Below are 23222 nucleotides of genomic sequence, written 5' to 3' on the forward strand. Positions count from 1 at the left end.
AAAAAATCAAATTCTTGATTCTTGAAAATAAAAATATCAAGTAGGTACTGCAGTCTTATAATTACCGTACGTTTATTTCTATATTATAAATAAAGCATTATTGCTGATCAATATACATCTACATTACATGTGAAATTCGCTACCGTTTTGCAATTAGGGGGAAATAATTAGAGCTTACCTCGCATTAACTTCCCACAATAGGATTAATTAAAAGTTATGCGAATTTAAAGTTGTTCCTATAATCTACCGGATAATATTATTAGGAAAGTTAAACGGAGGGTTCCGTTGAATTGCTACACCTGTCCTCGTACCTTGATGTCTTATAGCAGTGTTATTCCCAGTGTGGAAAAGGGACAGCGCTATATAGGTTGTCTAGCGCCATCTCGTTCTCACACTGGAAGTAATACTGCTATAAGACGTAATAGCAACCCACCTGAAACTGTATATACTAACTGTAAAAGTTTCTTGTTTCTAGAACAACTAACGGATACGGCTAATAAATTATATTGCACGCCTCATAAGCGAAGCGTTGAGGTGGGTACTACTGTCACTTCGCGCAAAACATCTGATTTTTCAAACTTAAAATGTCTTTATGTATCATACATTGCACTTGTAAGATAATACATACACACACATATTAAGAAAAAACACTATTTTTAACGTTCATGATATTTTTGATGTCATTTTTGTTATTTAAACTAGTTAAAAAACAGTTTAAAAAAGTTCTGTCTTGGACGTCCGTGTGTCTGTATGTGCGGATCCTTTTTCTTGTTAACACGATAGCGACCGAAATACTTTACTAATCGAGTCTTTTGCACGCCTCATAAGCGAAGCGTTGAGGTGGGTACTACTGTCACTTCGCGCAAAACATCTGATTTTTCCAACTTAAAATGTCTTTATGTATCATACATTGCACTTGTAAGATAATACATACACACACATATTAAGAAAAAACACTATTTTTAACGTTCATGATATTTTTGATGTCATTTTTGTTATTTAAACTAGTTAAAAAACAGTTTAAAAAAGTTCTGTCTTGGACGTCCGTGTGTCTGTATGTGCGGATCCTTTTTCTTGTTAACACGATAGCGACCGAAATACTTTACTAATCGAGTCTTTTTTTTTCTCTTACGCTTGAGTATGCTCAGGAATAGAACCCTTTCATTTTTCAGGGTCTGATTCGATGTGGTTTAATTGTTATTAAATAAACAAAAATAATAATTAATAAATATTTAATAAAAAAAATTATGAGGCGTGCACTTTTGGATTTTCCAAATTATTTTTTTCTCTTACGCTTGAGTATGCTCAGGAATAGAACCCTTTCATTTTTCAGGGTCTGATTCGATGTGGTTTAATTGTTATTAAATAAACAAAAATAATAATTAATAAATATTTATTAAAAAAAAATTATGAGGCGTGCACTTTTGGATTTTCCAAATTATCTAAGTTTATGTCCCTCGATAAAAAAGTAAATAGATATTATTCTTTTACTTTTTCTATTATAGTGACTCAATTCTGGGTATCTATAATATTAATGCGTTTAAAGCGCGTCACACACGGTGAAGATACTATAATATTTTATGTTAAGATTCTCTAATATAAAATATTACAGTATCAATTAAGGTATCCGGTATCAGCGTCCTGACCATTATTTTTCTTTTTGTCAAATATTATAGTATCTTCACCGTGTGTGACGCGCTTATGACGTGTATTTCGTTCGTTCGTTCGTTTCAGCCGTGGGACGTCCACTGCTGGACAAAGGCCTCCCTCAAGGATTTCCAGTACGACCGGTCACCGGCGGCCTGCATCCAGCGGCTCCCTGCCACTCGGACCAGGTCGTCTGTCCATCTTGTGGGAGGTCGTCCCACGCTTCGTCGTCCAGTTCGTGGCCTCCATTCCAGAACCTTTTTGCCCCAGTAGCCATCGGTTCTACGGGCTATGTGCCCCGCCCATTGCCACTTCAACGTGCTAATCCGGCGAGCTATGTCGGTGACTCCGGTTCTCCTACGGATTTCCTCATTTCTAATTCGATCTCGTAGGGAAACTCCGAGCATAGCCCTTTCCATAACACGTTGGGCGACGCTAAGCTTGTGCACAAGGCCCAGGGTTAGAGGCCACATGACGTGTATGTATAAATGGTAATTTTTTTTTATACATTTTTAAAAGCAATTAAGAAGAAAAAATTTCTTCCTTATAGAAACGGAGATATATTATATGTATATTCGTGAACAGAAAAGATTTGTAGTAGTATTTATATATTTTCTAGAAGTAGCCGAGACACTTCAACAGAGAAATCAAACATAATATTTATAACCTCTCATGCCAATCAAATCGTCAACATTCTGTTTTCTTACAAAATTAACTTCCCGAAAGGCGAAAACACATCTGGACTTTTTCACTCTCAAGTTAACGTTATACGTATGGAAAACGAATATATAACAAACGAAGGAAAATTTAATTAATAATTTAAACGCTCATGGAGTTTGGAACTAAAATTAAACAAAACAAATTAATCAACTTATTCTTACGTGAACACAATACAAAAGTACTAAGTTAAGGCTCGTTTGTATTCAGGCATTCAACATTTTCACTTAATTATAAGAAAAGAATAACCTGTCAGCTGTCTGCTGTTTAGCTTTCTTAAGCCGGCTACTCACGTACCTATCGCAGGGGCAATATTGGAACAATCTCGGTTTCACGGCGGTCGGAGCAATTACAGCTGTTCTCTAAATTGCCCCCGCTTGCCTATACACATTACAATTATCGAGCCAATATTGCCCCTGCTGCAGGTAAGTATGTAGCTTGTAGTATGGCTTTATGTAGTAAAAATCCATACTAATATTATAAAATACAGAAGTAGATATGTTAGGCTTACACAGGAAAACATAACGATTACACCGATTTTGGTGAAATCTTATAATATAAAAATGAATCCCAAAATGTGTTGGTAAGCGCATAACTTGAGAACGGCTGAACCGATTTCGTTAATTCTTTTTTTATTATATTCCTTGAAGTACGAGGATGGTTCTTACGTAGAGAAAACGTAAATATGTACCACGGGCGAAGCCGGGGCGGACTGCTAGTTTGGAATGAAAATAGTTTAACACTATTGAATCGTAAACAATAGACTATTGTTAATTATTTAAAATAATAATTTAAAAAATATATTCATGAGTTTTCAATCTATAGTGGTTTAAAGTTAACTCAAAAATGGAACATTTTCGTAAATTTTCTAAAAAATCTTAGAGAAAGTGTAAGAAATGTTATAGTATGCTATATATTCGTGATCTACTCAATAAGCTCTTTCATTTGTTACCCCACACGGCATGTTTTGGTAATTTCTATTTTTTTCTTTGTATGCCATATTTAATTACGGGGGTGGGGGGAGGGGGACCACAAAACTGGTTTTGCAACATCTGTCTATAGGATGTCTGGGATCTATACAATATATATCAGAAGTCAGATTTAGGTCCGCTATTTTTGCAAACGAAACTCCACTGAGAGTCAGGTCTAAAAATAATGATAGCCAATTCAAAGGTTCTACTAATCCTGTTTTAATGTATATTTAAATTACTTTTACTATATAGGTAGGTATATAATTTGTCCCATTCATAGACATTTTAATGACCTTTTTCAGGTACAACATATAGGTTAAGTTTAGCCTTTTTGAAACAGGATTTTTTTTTTTTTTTTTTTTATACTTAGATAGGTGGACGTTTGACCCCAGTCCCACCTGATGGAAAGTGGTGACGAGATCTAAGGTGGTAAGTCACGCCCGCCTAGAAAGTGCCTGTTAATTCGTCTCTTGAAAATTCCCATGTTATACTTCTCTGGAAAGATGGACGCCGGCAGAGAATTCCACTCTTTGGCAGCTCGCATTAAGAAGGAAGACGCAAAGCGTGCTGTGCGTGCAGTCGGCATTTCTACCAGATAAGGGTGGTATCCCGCCGTACGCCTGGACGTCCTTAGGAAAAAAGGGGAAGCTGGGATAAGGCCATGCAATTCAGTTGCACATTCCCCGAAATGGAGTCGATAGAAAACCGACAGACTGGCGATTTTGCGGCGATGACCAAGGCTCTGAAGCCGGTTTTCGAAAAGCTGGTCGTTTCCTATAATTCGCTTGGCGCGACGTTCCATAGCATCAAGAACTTCGAGGTGACATTTGGCGGTGCCTGCCCAGAGGTGGCAGCAGTATTCCACACAAGATCGAACTTGAGCTTGATAAAGAGTTAGAAGCTGTTCAGATGTGAAATACTGCCGCACCTTAGCTAGTATGCCAAGTTTTTTAGCTGCGAGTTGAGCTTTGGACGTAATAAACTGGCCAAAGTTGAGGGTTGGCGATAGTGAAACTCCAAGCATTTCCAAGTTGTCGGCTAGTTCTATCGACACACCGCGGAAAGAGGGAGTTAAGGTGAGCGGACTCCTTTTGGCAGAAAAAAGACACGCCTGTGTTTTGGCAGCATTAAACTTCACTAAGTTGTCATCTCCCCATTGAGACACTTTTTGTAGAGTCTGGTTTATTCGCTGCACCATGGCCTCTCTCTCGTTCCGGATGGTAACACTAGTTGCACGAGCATTTGACAGGTATCTCTCCACAACTGTACAATCGTCCGCATACCCAAAGATGTTTGATTGGAGAAGGTCATTTATATGTATCAGAAAGAGAGTTGCGGAGAGAACAGACCCCTGAGGTACGCCGGCGTTTATTGCCAATTGATCAGACGAGCAACCGTCGATGACTACCCGAATAGATCGTTCCCTCAAGAAGTCGGCTATCCAAGCTATGAGGTCTGGAGGTAAGCCGTAAGATGGGAGCTTGCTTAGAAGGGATTCGTGCCAAACCTTGTCAAAAGCTTTCGAGATATCCAATGATACAGCTAATGCTTCACCGTGGTTCTCAATGGCTTCTCCCCATAGGTGCGTTGCGTGTACTAGGAGGTCGCCAGTTGATCTTTTAGGGCGGAAACCGTATTGCCGATCGTTCAGTAGATCGTTGGCCTCTAGGTACGCGAGAAGTCGATAGTTCAATGCACGTTCCATAATCTTACAAAGTAAGGACGTGATTGAAATTGGACGGTAATTGCACGGGTCAGAACGACAACCCTTCTTAGGCACTGGCTGCACGTTGGCAAGCTTCCAAGCTTTAGGTACAATTCCAGATGAAAGGGAAAGGCGAAATAGGCGTGTCAGAATAGGAGACAACTCAGGTGCACAGGTCTTCAAAACCACCGCAGGAATCCCGTCGGGTCCACTGGCTTTATTCACATCTAGATTTTGCATAATTTTTAATACTTCTTTGTGGGTAATACTAATTTTTGACATGTGCGAGCCGCAGTGGGGTATGATCGGTGGACTTAAATTGGTATCATCGAGATGTGAATTTTTAGCAAAGAGTGAGGCCAGAACATCGGCTTTCTCTTTTGCTGTATGAGCCAGGTTACCATCGGGCTTCATGAGTGGTGGAAGTGAAGACTGAGAGAAGTTAGACTCAATAGCTTTTGCTAGAGACCAAAAAGCTTTGCTACCGGGTGGATACTTAGCAAGCTTTTCACCTGTCCGTCGGATATGTTCATGTCGAGCTTTTTTCAAAACTTTTTTACATAACTTGGCGGCTCTATTGAAGGATCTCTTTTTTGCACCAATATCGGGTAATTTGCGAGTGCGAGCATCGACCCATGCTTTGAAGGCGTTCTGTTTAACATGATCAGCATGTCTACATTCCTTGTTGAACCATGGTCTAGCTTTGTCAACCGCGAGAACGTCAGAGAATGGAATGTAATATTCCATTCCCTGACGGATTTCTACTTTCAGTAAAAAAAGCCGGTTGGCTTGGTTAGTAGTGGCTCTGCCTTCCAAGCCAGAGGTCGTGGGTTCGATTCTCACCCGGGGCTAATATTTGTGTGATGAACATAGATGTTTGCTCTGTGTCTGGGTGTTAATTATCTTTATAAGTATTTATTTAAAATTATATATGTATGTTTATCAGCCATCTGGTTTCCATGACACAAGCGAAAGCTTAGTATGGGATCAGATCGTGCCGTGTGTGAAAATTATCCTGGAATATTTATTTTTATCCTACTTACTATTATAAAGGCGAAAGTTTGTAAGTATGGATGTATGGATGTTTGTTACTCTTTCACGTAAAAACTACTGAATGGATTTGAATGAAACTTTACCACAATATAGCTTATACATCAGAATAACACATAGGATAGGTTTTATCCCGGAAATCCCACGGGAACGGGAACTATGCGGGTTTTCCTTTGAAAACGCGGGCGAAGCCGCGGGCGGAAATCTAGTCTTAATATATATAAATCTCGTGTCACAATGTTTGTCCTCAATGGACTCCTAAACCACTTAACCGATTATAGTAAAATTCGCACACCATGTGCATTTCGATCCAACTTGAGAGATAGGATAGTTTTTATGAAAAAAAAACGTAAACATGTAGGTACCACGGGCGAAACCGGGGCGGACCGCTAGTATTTATTTATATCCTAGAGCTTAAGATGTAAAACCGTCTCAATTCAAAGGAAGTCTACCATTTAACATCAATAAAAATGTAGTTTAGGATTTAATTAGTATTCAACTATTCAGCCCAGAATAGTCTTTAATCAAATCTATTCTATTCCACGGATGTGTCCCAAAAACATTTTAATCAAGTTAAGCGAAAACCAATAATTATTATTAAGTGTTTTGTTGTCAGGAACTTTATTCATTACTTATTATAGGTAATCCCTTAAGGGATAATTTTGAAACAATGTATTTCCCTGTAATCAAAATGATACATAATATAATCTAGTATACCTATAGCATGGACTAATAAATATTTGTCTATGCCTATAGCAATAAAATGCCGAAACTTCATGACCGATTCTTATGATTAACTAGCTGTGCCCCGTGGTTTTACCCGCGTGGCTCCACTCCTGATAGTCTTAGAGTGACGATATAATATGTATTATATAGCCTTTCTCGATAAATGGACTATCTAACACCGAAAGAATTTTTCGAATCGGACAAGTTCCTGATATTAGCATGTTCAGACAAACAAACTCTTCAGTTTTATAATATTACTAGCTTTCCACCCGCGGCTTCGCCCGTATTTTCAAAGAAAATCCAGCATTGTTTCCGTTCCCTTCAGATTTCCGGGATAAAACCAAACCTAAATGTTAATCCACGTTACCCTCTATATGTGTGCTAAATTTCATTGTAATCGGTTAAATATTTTAAGGGTACTGCCTAAAATTTATAGTTTGCAATTTCTAATTAAATGAATCAATCAGGCCATCAATCATTATACACGGAATTATATTAATTAATTAATTAATTATATTTTGAATCGTATCCTTAAGAAAGAGGATTTGTCATTTTAACAGATAAGCTAAACAAAACAAATCCAAAAGTTGTGAAAGTGGCTATAAATCTTGTCGAAATATTTATTTTGACACGATACAAATGTATTTAAAAGATGCTTCAATAGGTAAATATTGTTTTTAACACGCTCATACTTATTCCATTAGATTATTCAGTCATCTGTATGTAAGATTGCATGTTTGTATGTAACCGACTCCTAGACTCGATTTTGAACCACTTTAAGCGGACATATTTAATTTAAACTTTGTACACTTATCAAATGATCGGCACGACAATAATTTCATGAGATTATCTTCAAGTATGTTTTTTAGTTTTTTAAACTAGGTAGGTATATTTATTTATTAAATTATGATATGATGATTATGAGACGTAATTTAGAAATGAATCTTTTTACTGTTGCCGAGATACAAACACATTGTTTCTATTTTCCGATTTTCCACAGATAAAACCGTTTACCTGTAGCAATGCCTTTAGGTAGATTTAAAGAGTTTAGCCATGATCTCCGGTATAAATTGTTTTTTCCTCTTCATTGACTCGCCTTGTTATGGGTGTAATTCGCTCGACAAGCACTTTCAGCCGTGAGATTATAGTGTGTAAAATAATATCTATAAATAATTTTTATCAACCAGACAATCTTGGGTGAAGCTATATTTAGAAAAATAATCGTTTGTTGGAACTACCATGTAAACGAAATACATTATCACTACAACATAGTATAAAACAAAGTCGCTTTCCCTGTCCCTATGTCCCTTTGTCCCTTTGTATGCTTAAATCTTTAAAACTACCCAAAGGATTTTGATGCGGTTTTTTTAATAGATAGATTGATTCAAGAGGAAGGTTTTAGTATATAATTTATTAGGTTTTAGACAAAGCGGGCGAAGCCGCGGGCGGTAAGCTAGTTTGATAATACATATAACAAACGATTAGATGCGTCAATAATTCAGATAATAACGATAAATTAACGCAATGAACAATAATTAATTAAAATATATGTCAGTAGATACTTTGAAGGTTAGCAATAACAATTGGAGTTATTTGACACATCAACGAACAAACAAATTATTCGGATGATTAGTTAATATCAATTATTGCTACTTAGCACTCAGTGTATTCTCGCCTTTAATCATTTTCTAAAAGCTTTTTCTTTTCTAGTTAAATACACTATTTTGGAAACAATTACAAATAAAAAGGTATAAAACATCGTTAAATTATAATATATCACACCCACTTCTGAGATAAAATTGAATAATTTGTCAGTTTTTCTACAAATTGGATTCGATTGAAGTGAAGAATAAGGGCGGAATGCTTGTTAGAATTAATAAAAGATCGTCAGACGCTATACCCGTAAGAAAATTGGAATTCATATGTATTTGATTCTAATTTTATTGTAAACTGACCCAACCGGTCTCTCGTGACGATCCTGTTTTTGAACACAATAGTTCCTTCTTGTAAAGGAAATCTTTGAAGTAACTTTTTGGCACAACAGGCGCCTTAAATCAGAATCATTATATGAAATTACTTTCATTTTGCATTAAATTTTACGTGTTCTACTAACTTTCTAAACGTTATTTACTTAAATATTCTAAATGGTTCGCGAAAAGAACATAAAAAATTTATAAACAGTACGTAACGTTTACTGTGTTATTTCTAAACTTGTGTATTTTTCTGTAGGTTGGTTAACTACTTACTGGTTTACTATGAGTCTAGGTTATAATTGCCAACCTAGAAACCATATAAACATATCGTAGTGCAATGAGTTAATAAACAAACATACGCAATAACGTGTAATATTTCTGGCGAATTTATAAACATTATGCAGGCCAATGCCAAAGGTGACTTCACTGCAAAATATTTAAAAGAAGTTACAGACATGTTTATAATTCGTCAGTTCTTTTTACACCTTCGTATTTTTGTGAATTCGTTGTTTTTCAATTATTTACATTTTCCCCGAATTTTCCTTTTCGAAAGGTAGTCATTTTGTATTCACAGAGAGATTAAATAAAAGTAAAAAGGCGGATGATTTTAATCCATACTAATATTATAAATGCGAAAGTAACTCTGTCTGTCTGTCTGTCTGTTACTCAATCACGCCTAAACTACTGAACCAATTTGCATGAAATTTGGTATGGTGATATTTTGATACCCGAGAAAGGACATAGGCTACCTTTTATTGCGAAATATGTACCACGGGCGAAGCCGGGGCGGACCTCTAGTTATCTATAAATATTCCTTAATGACATTTAAATATAGGTACATATATGCATTCGCAAAATGTAAAGACACAGTGTAAAGATTATTATTTTGTATTTTTTATACGTTATCCATACTAATATTATAGATGCGAAAGTAACTCTGTCTGGCTCAATCAATGTCTACCTACTCAATCACGCCTAAACTACTGAACCAATTTTCATGAAATTTGGTATGGCGATATTTTGATACCCGAGAACGGACATAGGCTACTTTTTATCCCGGGAAAATGACGCAATCCCGGAAATCCCACGGGAACGGGAACTATGCGGGTTTTTCTTTGACTGCGCGGGCGAAGCCGCGGGCGGAAAGCTAGTTTATTTATAAATGTTCCAAACAATTGAAGGCAAAAATTAACTAAATATTGCACAAATTGTTACATTATTAATGCACTCACATACATACTATCTCGATGTGCACTCAAACATATAACTGGCAACAGACACATACAATTAACTAGCATATGTTTTATAAAATGCTTGTTATTATTTACAAATTATGTACCTACTTAATATAAAAATCATACATAAAGAAAAGCTTTTCACCGTTCCTAATTTTAGCACCTAAACCCCAAGGCAATCCATCCATCTCTTTTAAGAACACGTTACACAAAAAACATCTATCTTTAGAAAGCTAAGAGGAAGTTATTTACTAAAACAAAACGAAAGTTTTCCTCTAATATATTGCATTTACGAGTGTAGCATGTTGTTAATCCCTCTATCAGACGATCCTCCATCCTTGACCTAAGATAATGTTTACTTTCCCCTTCAGGATTATGGTAGGTACCAATAGTTGTTAATATTTTAAATCGTAACTCGTAAGGACTGTTTAAAATTGTATAGTGCATAATATAGTATAGTAATTTCGGAAAATTGTGAATACCAATTAGAGCATCACTTTATTGTAAATATCGTGAAGGAATGACATGAAGATTAGGTTTGATAATATTAGCATACATATTTGCTTAATCAATCACCAGTTATATATTAATTTAACATATACGTATTTACCGAGTCTCCAGAATTACCCCAATGCACCTTATTATGTTGCATATAAGTTTGCATATAAGTAACTAGTGGTCCGCCCCGGCTTCGCCCGTGGTACATATTTCGCAATAAAAGGTAGCCTATGTCCTTTCTCGGGTATCAAAATATCTTCATACCAAATTTCATGCAAATTGGTTCAGTAGTTTAGGCGTGATTGAGTAACAGACAGACAGACAGAGTTACTTTCGCATTTATAATATTAGTTGTATACGTAGTATATTATTATTAGTCTGTGATATTAGTATGGATTATTTAAAACCAAAAGATGTTTTGGAGGTTATTATTTTTTTAATAGACTAGCTGTTCCCCGCGGTTTCACCCGCATTGCTCCGCTCCTGTTGGTCTTAGCGTGATGTTATATAGCCTATTATAGCCTTCCTCGATAAATGGGCTATCTAACACCGAAAGAATTTTTCAAATCGGACCAGTAGTTCCCGAGATTAGCGCGTTCAAACAAACAAACAAAGAAAACAAACTCTTCAGCTTTATAATATTAGTATAGATTTGTATAGTTGAGACTTGAGAGAACACAGAATATAACGCTATCTCACGATTGAAGCCGCGCTGGTAAACTAGTATAAGATGTAATAAATAAAAGAATAATTCTATACTTGGAATACGTGATGTATTGCTTCTTGTATTCAATTACGAGTGATATATTATGTCGGTTTGACATTTTTCGTGTTAAATAATTGTTCTTACCTTTTGTTTGTCGAAGATATATCGAATAGCGATGTTTTAATATTTAAGAATGTTCTCGAAGTATAGTGGAAGTTCTTGTAGGTACAAATATTTATTTACGAACTATAACTAGGTTACAGCTTGTAACGAAATTTATATTATACTTAGAACAGAAAATATCTACTCATATTTTATAAAACTACCTACATATATTCCTATAATAAACGTTAAATACTCCTACTTTTTTAAAGTCGGTTAAGAATCACTTATAGTTATGGTCACTCATTAGCTAGGTATTAATTTAATCTTACTTTTTAAATTTTAACAAAAACAACATCTGTCGGACCATAGTTTGGCGTAGACTCTTTTTAGGACTGAATAAAAATACGGGCCTAATCAATAAACTTCGAATGAATGTACTTTCTAGGTTGTTATTCGGCAACAATAGCAACAATAAAACCAAATAGGTATACAAAAAAAAATTGGTTATAAAAATACTTGATTTTTCTTTATTTCAGAAAATAATACATCCACAGACATAGAATACATCGTAATAAAATACAAGAAGCTTTTGTTCCCGTAATTTGGACTTGTCGGTATTTTCTCAAAAGGAAGTTTTTTTTAAATATGTAGATACATTTATTAAACAGTGTACAATTTCTCTATTCCATTGTCTATATTCATGTAATTGCATTTTCCTCGTTAATCTTTATTCGATCTAGATCATTTGTCTTTATTGCCTGCGAGTGCAGACTTGTTTATGTAGTCTTTGGTCTAATCATAAAATATAGAGTTGCATTTTTATTTATCACTATGCAGATCAGAGAATTAGTTGTTTTATATTTTCATCCAATACTTGAAAATTTACGTACAGGAGTCAGGACATGTATCAATTCAATAATTTATAAAGTAGGTTTTATATTTATTATTTTTTTATCATAAAAAGAAGGTACTGAAGCATAGCTAAATAATAAAAAATACACATTTTCACCTCGTTCTGTATAAATTTATAAAATGTGCATTTAGTTATTGAAACTTTGTACTTTATGTAAGTACTGAAACACTATTTAACTTATACCTAACATAACTAAAACACATAATATGAAATATGACTTATACCACAGACTAATAATAATACCTATACTACGTCTTATATTATACAAATTCATATATCTATTATTTAAAAGTAAGCAGATTTACCTATTAATATCTACTGAATTGCAAGACTATATAATGATTCAAAATATACATAATACGATATTCAACACTGAACACGATACAATATCGCGTGCACCGTGCAACTATATTATTATGCAAATGTTTGCAATTTATCGATACTTTCCAAAACTTTGAACTTTAACGATATGCTTCTTACGTATATTCGATACTAGCTGCTCCGCGCGGTTTCACCCCCGTGGCTCCACTCCTGTTGCCCGTAGCGTGATGAAATATAGCCTATAACCTTCCTCGATAAATGGGCTATCTAACACCGAAAGAATTTTTCAAATCGGACCAGTAGTTCTCGAGATTAGCGCGTTCAAACAAACAAACAAACAAACTCTTCAGCTTTATAATATTAGTATAGATTAGTATAGATTTTTCCTTCATCTTGTTTATAAACTCGCTTACGATCCTCCTTCGTGTACACTTGACGATATCTCAAGGAAAAGAAACCTTTATCCCCAGTTAAAAAAATATATCTTTTCCTCATTTACCTTTGAATGTATTTCTGACTTAAGCTTGCACCTTAATCTATTAACACCCACGTAAAATAATTTATTTCACAACGACCCACGATTTAAAAGATCAAAATGTTTTTCTAATATAAAAAAATATGCAAGTCCAGATTATCTTACGCCCATTCTACAAATACCTTCCGCATTTTAATGTAGAATTTTTAAAAATTATGGAAGCGAAAAACGGTACAGCTTTGTTGTCGTTTGTTTAGTATGTAAATTATCTGTGGTATAAATTATGCAGACCAAAATGCGGCCAATGTTCCATTGTTTCAAATTTTAATCGACGTTCTGAAATGGAGATTGTTTTTTTTTTTATTAAAAGCGGTAAATAAACATGACGTAGCAACAAGATAAAAAGTAAAACAACTAAAACCCAACTACGACAAAAAAACGACGCTGAAAAAGTATAAAACAAAAGTTAAATTGATGAACTAATAAAGAAGCTATGAACGAAAAGATGTGAATTATATGCAATCAGCCCATGAATACAGGTAAAGTCACAAGCAAATGCTAGTAATATATATATATATATATATATATATATATATATATATATATATATATATATATTCAAAATGTGCAAGTAAAAAGCTTTCAAATGATACCAAACACGGCATATTTATCTTAACTTTATTTTTTTACGCTGTATGTTTTGTCCGCTAGAGGGCGCCACATTAGATTTTGTGAAACCCCATATTATAGCCTATAACCAGCGGACAATTAAGACGCTTCTAATGATATGTCATTTGTCGAATTCTGATGAGTAGTTTAGAAGTTACGAGGGAACAGATGAACATACATACATACATACATACATACATACATAGCCTGTCAAAATCATAACCCTCCTTTTGCTTTGCCGTAGTCGGGTAAAAAGCAGCTCAATAAAAAAAGATTTTGTTCAAAGAATGTTAATCGCGACATCGCAAGCTTTATAAAAAATAAAACTACATTTATCAATGCAGAAAATTTCCGAGTGTTGCTAGGACAACTTCAAATAGACACATATATTTTTGTCATCGGGTTATAACTACTTGATGCGTATTTCTTTCAGGAAATAGTAAGACAGTTATAATGTTTATTACGCGAATGTGTAGATTTACATGAATCGGGCTTTAGAATAATATTTAGGATGGTGTAAATACAGATGTGAGTGGAAGATTTCCTCGCTAACAAATAGATGCTAATTATAATATTACAAGCACTCCGCCCGCGGCTTCGCCCGCTTTGTTTAAAACCTAATCTATACTTAATATTATAAAGCTGACGAGTTTATTTGTTTGTTTGTTTGAACGCGCTACTCTCGGGAGCTACTGGTCCGATTTGAAAAATTCTTTCGGTGTTAGATAGCCCATTTATCAAGGAAGGCTATAGGATATAATTTATCATCTCGCTAAGACCAACAGGAGTGGAGCACTGCGCGTAAAACCGCGGAGCACAGCTAGTACCTACTTTAAAATATTCCTACTAAAGCCTTCCTCTTGAATCACTGTATCTATAAAAAAAACCGAATCAATCTACGTTGCGCAATTTTTAAGCATATCCTATGTAGGTATGCCTATGGACAGAGAAAGCGACTTTGTTTAATTCTCCCAATAATACCTACCTATAGACCGGGAGATATTGACACAAAATTTCGAGTCATTTGTAACAGGATGGCGGTTCTACAGGGGTCTTAGTACGCGCAATGACAAAAAGAAAAATGATGGTGTGAACGCTGGTACCGGCGGATTAGTCGCGTGGGCGTTAGTCGAACTCGTCGGAAAAATAGCGAAAGTCAAACAATTTGTAACACAAAAATTTTATAATTTGCCGATAGCCCATAAAAAAGAAGTAGGCGGTAGTGTCATGCCATACTTTTCCGGTGTGACTTAAAGCCCGCCATACCGACGCGAATGTGTTGATTTAAAAAAAAACAATTCAACCATTTGTACCAGGCTAATTTTTGTACAGGTAACCATCGACGTGCAGCCATTTACGAAAATCGCCATGCCATACTTTTCGGACGATTCCAAATGGTCGCCATACCGCCGAAAATCTGCAAATTTTTTCTTTTGCGTTTAAAGTATTCTAACATCTGTCCTTTTGTTTCAAATTACATAAAACGTTTCACGAAGAACATGAGACAAGATAAATAGTACCTATCATAGACAATTCATAACACGGGAAAGTAATGTTTGTGTTATTTCCTGCACCAGATTGTTTATTTTCCTCAAACAAAAAGTGTTTTGTTAGTTTAGATAGTATAAGGTGAAGACAAGGTTGAAGGGATTCTGGTTTATGTTATGTAATGGTATGTATTTATTTGTAGTTATGGAATAGTTAATTATACTAGCAACTAACGGACAAAATTAAGTAGGTATATATAGTTAGTTTATTATCCAAATTAAGATAAGGTTACATCAGGCACTTATAATAATTAACTTAATACCTACTATGTCTGAGGCTTAACATCGACAATAAGAGCGTATACGCACTATGCGGGTAGCCGCATTGCGGGTTTGCGGGTAGCCGTCCGGCTGACCGCAAGCACAATTATGTACGTAATATTCATTTCTATGCGCACTGTGCGGTCTGCGGTAGCCGCATCGCAGTGCGCATAGAAATGAATATTACGTACATTGTGCTTGCGGTCAGCCGGACGGCTACCCGCAATGCGGCTACCCGCATAGTGCGTATACGCTCTAAGAAACGTCAAATCTAGCAAGTAATTAAAGAACCTCATTAAAGAAGACACGTTTATTAATAAAATTCTTCTAAAGCTAGTAGTAAAATCAAAATCATAAATACATATAAAACTATTTAAATTTTTTACAAATTTCTCATCTTTAAAACTAATTTCAACTTTAACAGATGGGTATTTGACGGTTTTGAAATAAAATACAATGAACAGCTTTTTAGTATTTATACAATAATTCTGTTACTACAAGATCTTCAGGAACCCTTCAAAATTGTAGACATTATTTCAACATCACAGAATTAAGAGGTCACGAATTTATTTCCCGCGCTTTTCCGTTAAATGGTTGTCACGAACACTCCACATTATCCTCCGTAGAAATCCTTGAAATCACAAATAAATGATTTAATCAACAAGAGTAAACCCTAAAGGCCTCCTTTAGTACGATAAAGCATTTATGACTGTATTCCCTAGGCCCAATCCATTCTTTCATCCCTTAATTTATTCGTAACGACTCGGTATCGCTTTTTCAATATCTATACATATAATAAAATCGTAGGAAAGTCAAAACTGTACATTGAATATTTTTTTAAAAGAATACATAATCCATGATCTATAATCGATATAGAAGCCAAAAATATAGTTTTTAGAATTTTTGTCTGTTTGTCTGTTTGTCTGTTTGTCTGTTTGTCTGTATGTTTGACCGAGCTAATCTCGAAAAGTACTGCATAGATTTACTTCAAATTTTGCATGAATATTCCTAAGAGGTCGGGTGAGGATAGTTTAATCATATTATCATGATATCACCTTCGGGGGAGGAGCTGTGAGCCTTTATTTTTCTTACATATTCCGTGTACTACGACAGCGTACAATCTACAGACTCATGTTTAAATGTTGGTTTCGAGTAAGCCATGCTATTATCTAGCTTTACAAAATAAAAACTATGTCATTTACGTAATTTGGACAGAGAAACAGTTAAATGAATCTTAGCAGTATAAAGACAAATTTGAAACAGCGCCATCTATGAAGTGTTAGAAAATCAAACACACGTTAACTATTGGAAATTAATAATCAAATGACACATATATAAATGTTGTTTGACAATATCTAGATTGACACTATTAATTATGCCATTTAAGTAACTTGGGAAGAGAAACATAGTTTAAAGAATGTAAGTTGTATAATGTTAATTTTGTAACAGCGCCATCTATGAGATTTCGAAAAATCAAATCAATTTAGATGTTAACACTACTGAATACACAGTTGGAAATTAATAATTTAAATATAATTATGTTATTTATTTAACTCTTTAGCCCATATCTTCCCTTCCCTATAAGATATATTTCGTGTAAATAATAAATATACTACATTTTTTTAAAGTGAGGGTAGATGTTTATTATTTTAAGTAAAACTAGACACCATTATCTACAGTTAATCTAATATTGATTGCGTTCATTAGTTACAATTTTAAAAATCTTCGTATTTTATAAATTTACTAGCTTACCGCCCGCGGGTTCGTCCGCTTTGTCTAAAACCTAATAAATTATATACTAAAACCTTCCTCTTGAATTAGTCTATCTATTAAAAAAACCGCATCAAAATCCGTTGCGAAGTTTTAAAGATTTAAGCATACAAAGGGACATAGGGACAGAGAAAGCGACTTTTTTATACTATGTAGTGATATTTATAAAGCAATTGAATGGCATAAAACCAAAAATATCAAATGCAATCTTCGTGTTTTGTGAATTTTCACCATCATGCGTTCCCACAAGAAGTAAGTTGTTACTTAAAGGTATTTATTTTTTATAATGATAGCAATTCATGTTTTTAGTTGGTAGGTATTATATTACACTTTTAGAATCAAATAATAAAATGATGAATTCTTTTATTATTTTGAGGTGCATTGGGAACAGTAGTTTTTGATAAAATTTTATTTGTAAGTAGCTTTTTTTATAGATTTACAGTTAACTTTTTAGTTTTTTACTTTTTAGTTAACAATGCTCATAAAATTATATCGCCTTTGGAAGACGATTTCTGCTGATATTTTTACAACACCACTTGAAAATTGATGATTTGATGGTAAAGATAGTAGCAGCGAGGATTAAGTGGAAATTAGTAATCATCCGCTTCGTCAATTTTTGACTGAAGTTAATGTCCAACGTCCAATGGTTCAATCATTGGAAGTATCTCGGGAAATTTTGGAGGTTATTTTTCAGGAAGGAGAGGAGGGGCAGCCAACCACATAACAAACGACTACGTTTTAGTACCGAAAAAAATGTTAATCCAAATGAAACGTAAATTTTGCACTCACAACTGTACAAGTAATGTTTTTATTTTGACTTTGCGGTTATCTGATTATAATATTTATCGTTATGGCTATCGAGGTACCGACCGTACTGGGATCAGAGTACATGATACAGTTCATCATCCAGGATTGCTAAGAGCATTGATTTTAACACTGAAAAAGATGTTTTCTTTGAATCGTAGTTGCTTCATTTATTGATTTTTAATCATTTTACATAATATGTTTCTTATTTTATAAATATAATATCATTTTCATTATTTAAGTAGATAAAATAAATTATGTAACGGTTTTATAAGAAAACACAGTATATTTATTAGGCGACGGTGATTTCTTCCAGGCAAAAGATATTCATCAGCTCAATATAATTGAATAGTATGTTAGTTATTCTTTAGATTCACAATTGTAATGAGCATTTCCGCAAGCAAGTTGTATCGTAGTTTAGATATATCATAGTTTTGACATATTAAAGTTCCAACAAAACCCTCAAATTTTTTAGCAGGGTTGAGCAAGATAATTTGAAAAATGTGCCGTGTTAAGTATTATAGAAAAGGTTAGTTCGTTGGTAATTATTATTTCTTCTTCATTTACATGTTGTTAGTAAAAATAAACTTTGACTAACAGTCAAAGTATATTTTAACTAATACTACTTAATATCTATTATACCTACTTAAGTTCAGTATTTATCTGTATTATTCATCATCATCAGCCCATATACGTTCCCACTGCTGGGACACGGGCCTCCTATGAGGGTACAGGCCATAATCCACCACGCTGGCCAAGTGCGTGTTGGCGGATGACACATGTCATCGAACTTTTTTATTCTTCGACATGTCGGGTTCCTCACGATGTTTTCCTTCACCGTTCGAGCAGTGGGGATGTTACAACATGCGCAGATAAATTGAAAAATCAATTTATTTCCTGCGCGCTCGCCTGGTCTCGAACCCCGGACTTATCGATTCGAAGTCCGAGGTCTCACCACTGAGCCACCACTGCTTATCTGTATTATTATTGCTTGGTAATTATCGTATACCTAATTATAAACATAAGTTTGATGTGTAATTAGCTGGATTTATTTTTACACACTCACAGACTTATATTTTATGTTAAAAGAGTTTTAATAGTGTAAATCATGATATTTTTTCACAATTAATAATAATCCTTTTTTCTAATGGTGTTGGCATTAAATTAAACCGCGCTGTCGTTTCGTTCACAAAAAGTGATGTTATGAGGAGCATATTCGGTCCTCATATCATAAAAAATCTGTGCGGAAACAATAAACACGTGTGAGGCCCTCACGGCAGATCAGGGCGGTCTGACGCGAAGTGGGGAAAGCGTTGTCACTGTATCGCTCTTGCCACGCTGTTCAACAGACTTATTCGATAGTTCAGTTTTATGTTAAGACCGCTGTGACGACCAACCCGTGAGACAACCAAACCCGGTCTCCCCTACTATCCTGTGAGACCGAAACCTTCACTGAGAGGGTATGACGTCTCACAGCTGATCGCAAACGGCATATTGTACTATCCCGTGAGACCGAAACCCTCACTGAGAGGGAATTACGTCTCACTACTGATCACGACAGTCATATTTTATCTCGAGAATCTGAAACTTTACTCAATATGAAGACCGTTTGACAAATGATAGGGTGCATCATAATATTATTCGATCTCTTGAAGATGAACATGAGTATAAGCAATGACTAGAGTAGGGACGCGAATATTACAATTATATGAGACAAGAACGATTAATAAGTTTGTTTAATGAAAGATTAAGAATTGAAACTATTCGGTCTCTGGAAACGGACGAATAGCGAGAGGCCCGTCTTACTGCAGACAGATTTCGTCATAGTCTTAATGACTTGAGGTAAACAATCTACGAATTCGGTGGTGTGCTGTGTGGTCTGACAAATATAGGTTTGCTTATAACCTCACAATTGATTACAGATCATCTTCTGTAAAGGCGCAGTATGTTCTTTTTGTAATGCTTTAAGGTGTAGTAAGGAGCCGGCTTTCATTTGAAGATACACCGGAACCTTTGAAATCACTACTTTTAGAGGAACTGTGCAATGTAAACTGTTATTAGACAATATTCGCTCTTATAGTAGCGCGTTTCAAATGATCCTTTGGTGCTCAATAATTATCAGAAGGTCCGTTCATGCTTTTTTTAAGATACAAGGTCAAGTTTACCATTTGATAGGATCCCTTTTGCCTGTAGGCCAACCTAAGTTTGTTTAAATACCTATATTTTGTATTCGACTACAACGAATAGTGGAAAACAAGAAATCAATATTTCTCAAATTTAAAACTGAACTCATTTTACAATTTTAGAACAGGTTAATTCGTATGTATGCAGTTTTAAATCGACATTATAAGCTTTTCCTCAAGATGGTGATATCGGCACTCAGGAACTCCCTGGACGTGTTATAACGCCCAGGCCACAGTATTACAAATTTTTCCTAAAATAGAGCAACGAATGTATTTTCGCATAGCAACGGAGGGGAACTCGCGGGGGGTCAAGTGACGCGTCACGCGGGCCACTTACCACAAACATGCTTAGTTTGTGGTACCGAGCGCGAAAAAGTCATCGTGTTTTTAGTAAAGTTACTATGTTAACTAACGTAATTTAATACTTAAGTACATATTCTATAATGGTGTGCTCAAACTGTTAATCTACATTAAATTTAGATTATTATATTTTGATAATTATATTTGATGACGTAATTTATTTATTTATTTATTTATTCTTCACTGTATAGGAAATACAAGATTAAGACGACACAAAATAAAAGATACAATCGGCATACAGTGGGCGGCCTTATGGCTATAAGCCATTTCTTCCAGGCAACCATCAGTAATGTAGAATTTAAATCACATTCATTCATGTTTTTTTCAGATTTTAAGATTTTCTTATCAGAGTGTTCAATTTTAATGCAAGTAGTTAAATTTTATAGGAGACAATAATTAAGAACATTCAAAAATAAAGTGTCACGTATTTTTTTTAAACGACGAATGACGAAAAACGACCTATTCGCGGACGAAGTCGCGGGCAACAGCTAGTATAAAAATAAAGAGATTGAAGAGTAAAAGATAAAAATGTATACTAATAGCGAACATAATGGTCCGGGAGCCAGCAGCAGATTTTATGACCAAGTTCCTCTCAAGCGGTAATTAGTAAAATGCATCAAAGTATAGTATTATGAAGCCTCGTGAACGTCAGCTGGAGCTCGGTTGGGGGGAAGAGCGGTTGTAGCCTCCCGTATCAGCTGACGGTTTTTCCACCAAGATACAGCCAGCTGACATATATATTTATCCACAGTTACATATAAGCTATCATCAGGTAAATTTTTGTTTGAGAGGAAATAACGGAAAATAAATTTTTCTTTAAATTTAACTTTCATGTTCGAGACACCAGCTGACGTATAATACACCATGTTGTAACCAGCTGACTATTTTTTTTCGTTGAGATATTGGGTTAGCTACAATTTGACAAATTTTTAGCTGAGAGGAAATGAATGAATGAATGTATTTTTTTTCCTATGTGCGTGGGAGGCTACAACCGCTCACCCCCCCAACCGAGCGCCAGCTGACGTTCACGAGGCTTTATAATACTATACTCTCATGCGTCTGACGAATTATCTCTTGAGAGGAAATAGTTAACCAAATTTGCACCTGGCTCCCTAACCATAATGTAACATTCTAAAAAAATACATATTTTACTAACAGTGATAAATAAAAAGTTACTGGATGACTTTTTCTTTTTAATTTCTGCATCTGTTGAAAGCTTTGTTATCTGTGACACAGGTTGTCAATGATCATAACTCTTATGCTCTGAGCTTATGCTTTATTTAAAAAAATGATAAATTTCCACTAAGGCGGGTTCTACACAGAGCGAGCAGCCTCGCGAGGCAATTGCTGCGCGAAGCAGCTTGACGATAGGTTCCGAGGAAAGCGTGTCATCCTTGTGTCATCATTTTCATCGGCCGAGCCATGTCCACACTTCTAACTTACGTAGAAAATGCTGCGCGAGGCTGCTCGCTTTGTATTGATTCGCCTTATATTTATTATGAATAGTCCTAATCATTAATACATATTCTATTTTCAAATATTTTTTTTTTCTTCTTGCATTGCTAATTCTATCTAGGTTAGTGTGTTTTTTTTAGATTTACATCGACCTACGCTAATTTCGTTTATACAACACGGAACATGTAAATTCCTGAACGTATGTTATTTTGATTCTGGAACTAAATCGACTATTTTTAATTTTCGTGTAAAGACAGATAGATAAAATTGTAGGAGGAAATTAAAGCACTGTTGTGTAGAAAGAAAATAAATTATATAATAAATATATCATTTTTTTATCGTATCATAAATATATTTCTAACTGTTAGAGTTAAGATTAAATAATAATTTATTGGTGTGAGAAAAATTGAGATTGAGGGTTTAAAAAACATCAATTTTTTATAAATAAAAAATCACGATAAAATAGAAATGAAACTTCCTAGTAGCCACTTCTCTTTTGATAACATATAAAATCACAAAGGGAAAAACTAAAGATGTCTTCACCATTACAAATCAATCGGCTAAGCGGATATTATTGTATAATGTCAAGATGCTCCAATAAATATCAATTGTAGATCACAACCCAGGAAATACTATTGTATCTTTAAATCTTTTTGACGAATCTTTTCAATGGACTTCAAAGACTGGATGAAGAAGGAATGTAACGATACGTTTAAGAATTCTGTAAACAAACGAATGTTTTCATACATTTTGGGTTTTTATCGTTTTCGTAATGAGTTACGTGAGGTGAAGATAGTAAATTCAAATTTCATTTCAGTGAAATAACTTCTTTATGAAGCTAGAACAAATATAAAATATTTAATATGGATTTCATATGAGTCTCATTATAAAATTTTAGTGATATTTGTAAACGAGTTAATTGAGGCATAAATAAAAGACTGTATAATGTATTATGTTGTTATATATTGTATTATAATATAATTGTGCTGCTTATATTGCTCTATACTGTATCTAACTTTCTAGTTTCCGCTGCTTTGATATCTAACTAAAGTTTCTCTGAAATTTGAGGGTTAAGGAATAATGGAAAATTTGCATTGTTTTGACGTTATTAAATTCTCCTAGATATAAATA

The 23222-nt window shown here is 34.6% G+C and overlaps 2 protein-coding genes across 3 annotated transcripts in view; one reads left to right on the plus strand and one right to left on the minus strand.

Moving 5' to 3' along the window:
* The window catches only part of Gpdh1 (Glycerol-3-phosphate dehydrogenase 1), a 362977-nt gene that overhangs the window by 307007 nt on the left and 32748 nt on the right, over nt 1-23222 (minus strand). The gene's annotated exons all lie outside the window — the stretch shown is intronic.
* LOC149485455 (opsin, ultraviolet-sensitive-like) overlaps nt 1-23222 on the plus strand; it is a 64523-nt gene that overhangs the window by 38577 nt on the left and 2724 nt on the right. The gene's annotated exons all lie outside the window — the stretch shown is intronic.

Source organism: Colias philodice, chromosome 10, assembly GCF_061535455.1.
Source record: "Colias philodice isolate Cphi_HAF_F1 chromosome 10, ilColPhil1 Martin Lab GWU primary, whole genome shotgun sequence".
Classification (NCBI taxonomy): Eukaryota; Metazoa; Arthropoda; class Insecta; order Lepidoptera; family Pieridae; genus Colias; species Colias philodice.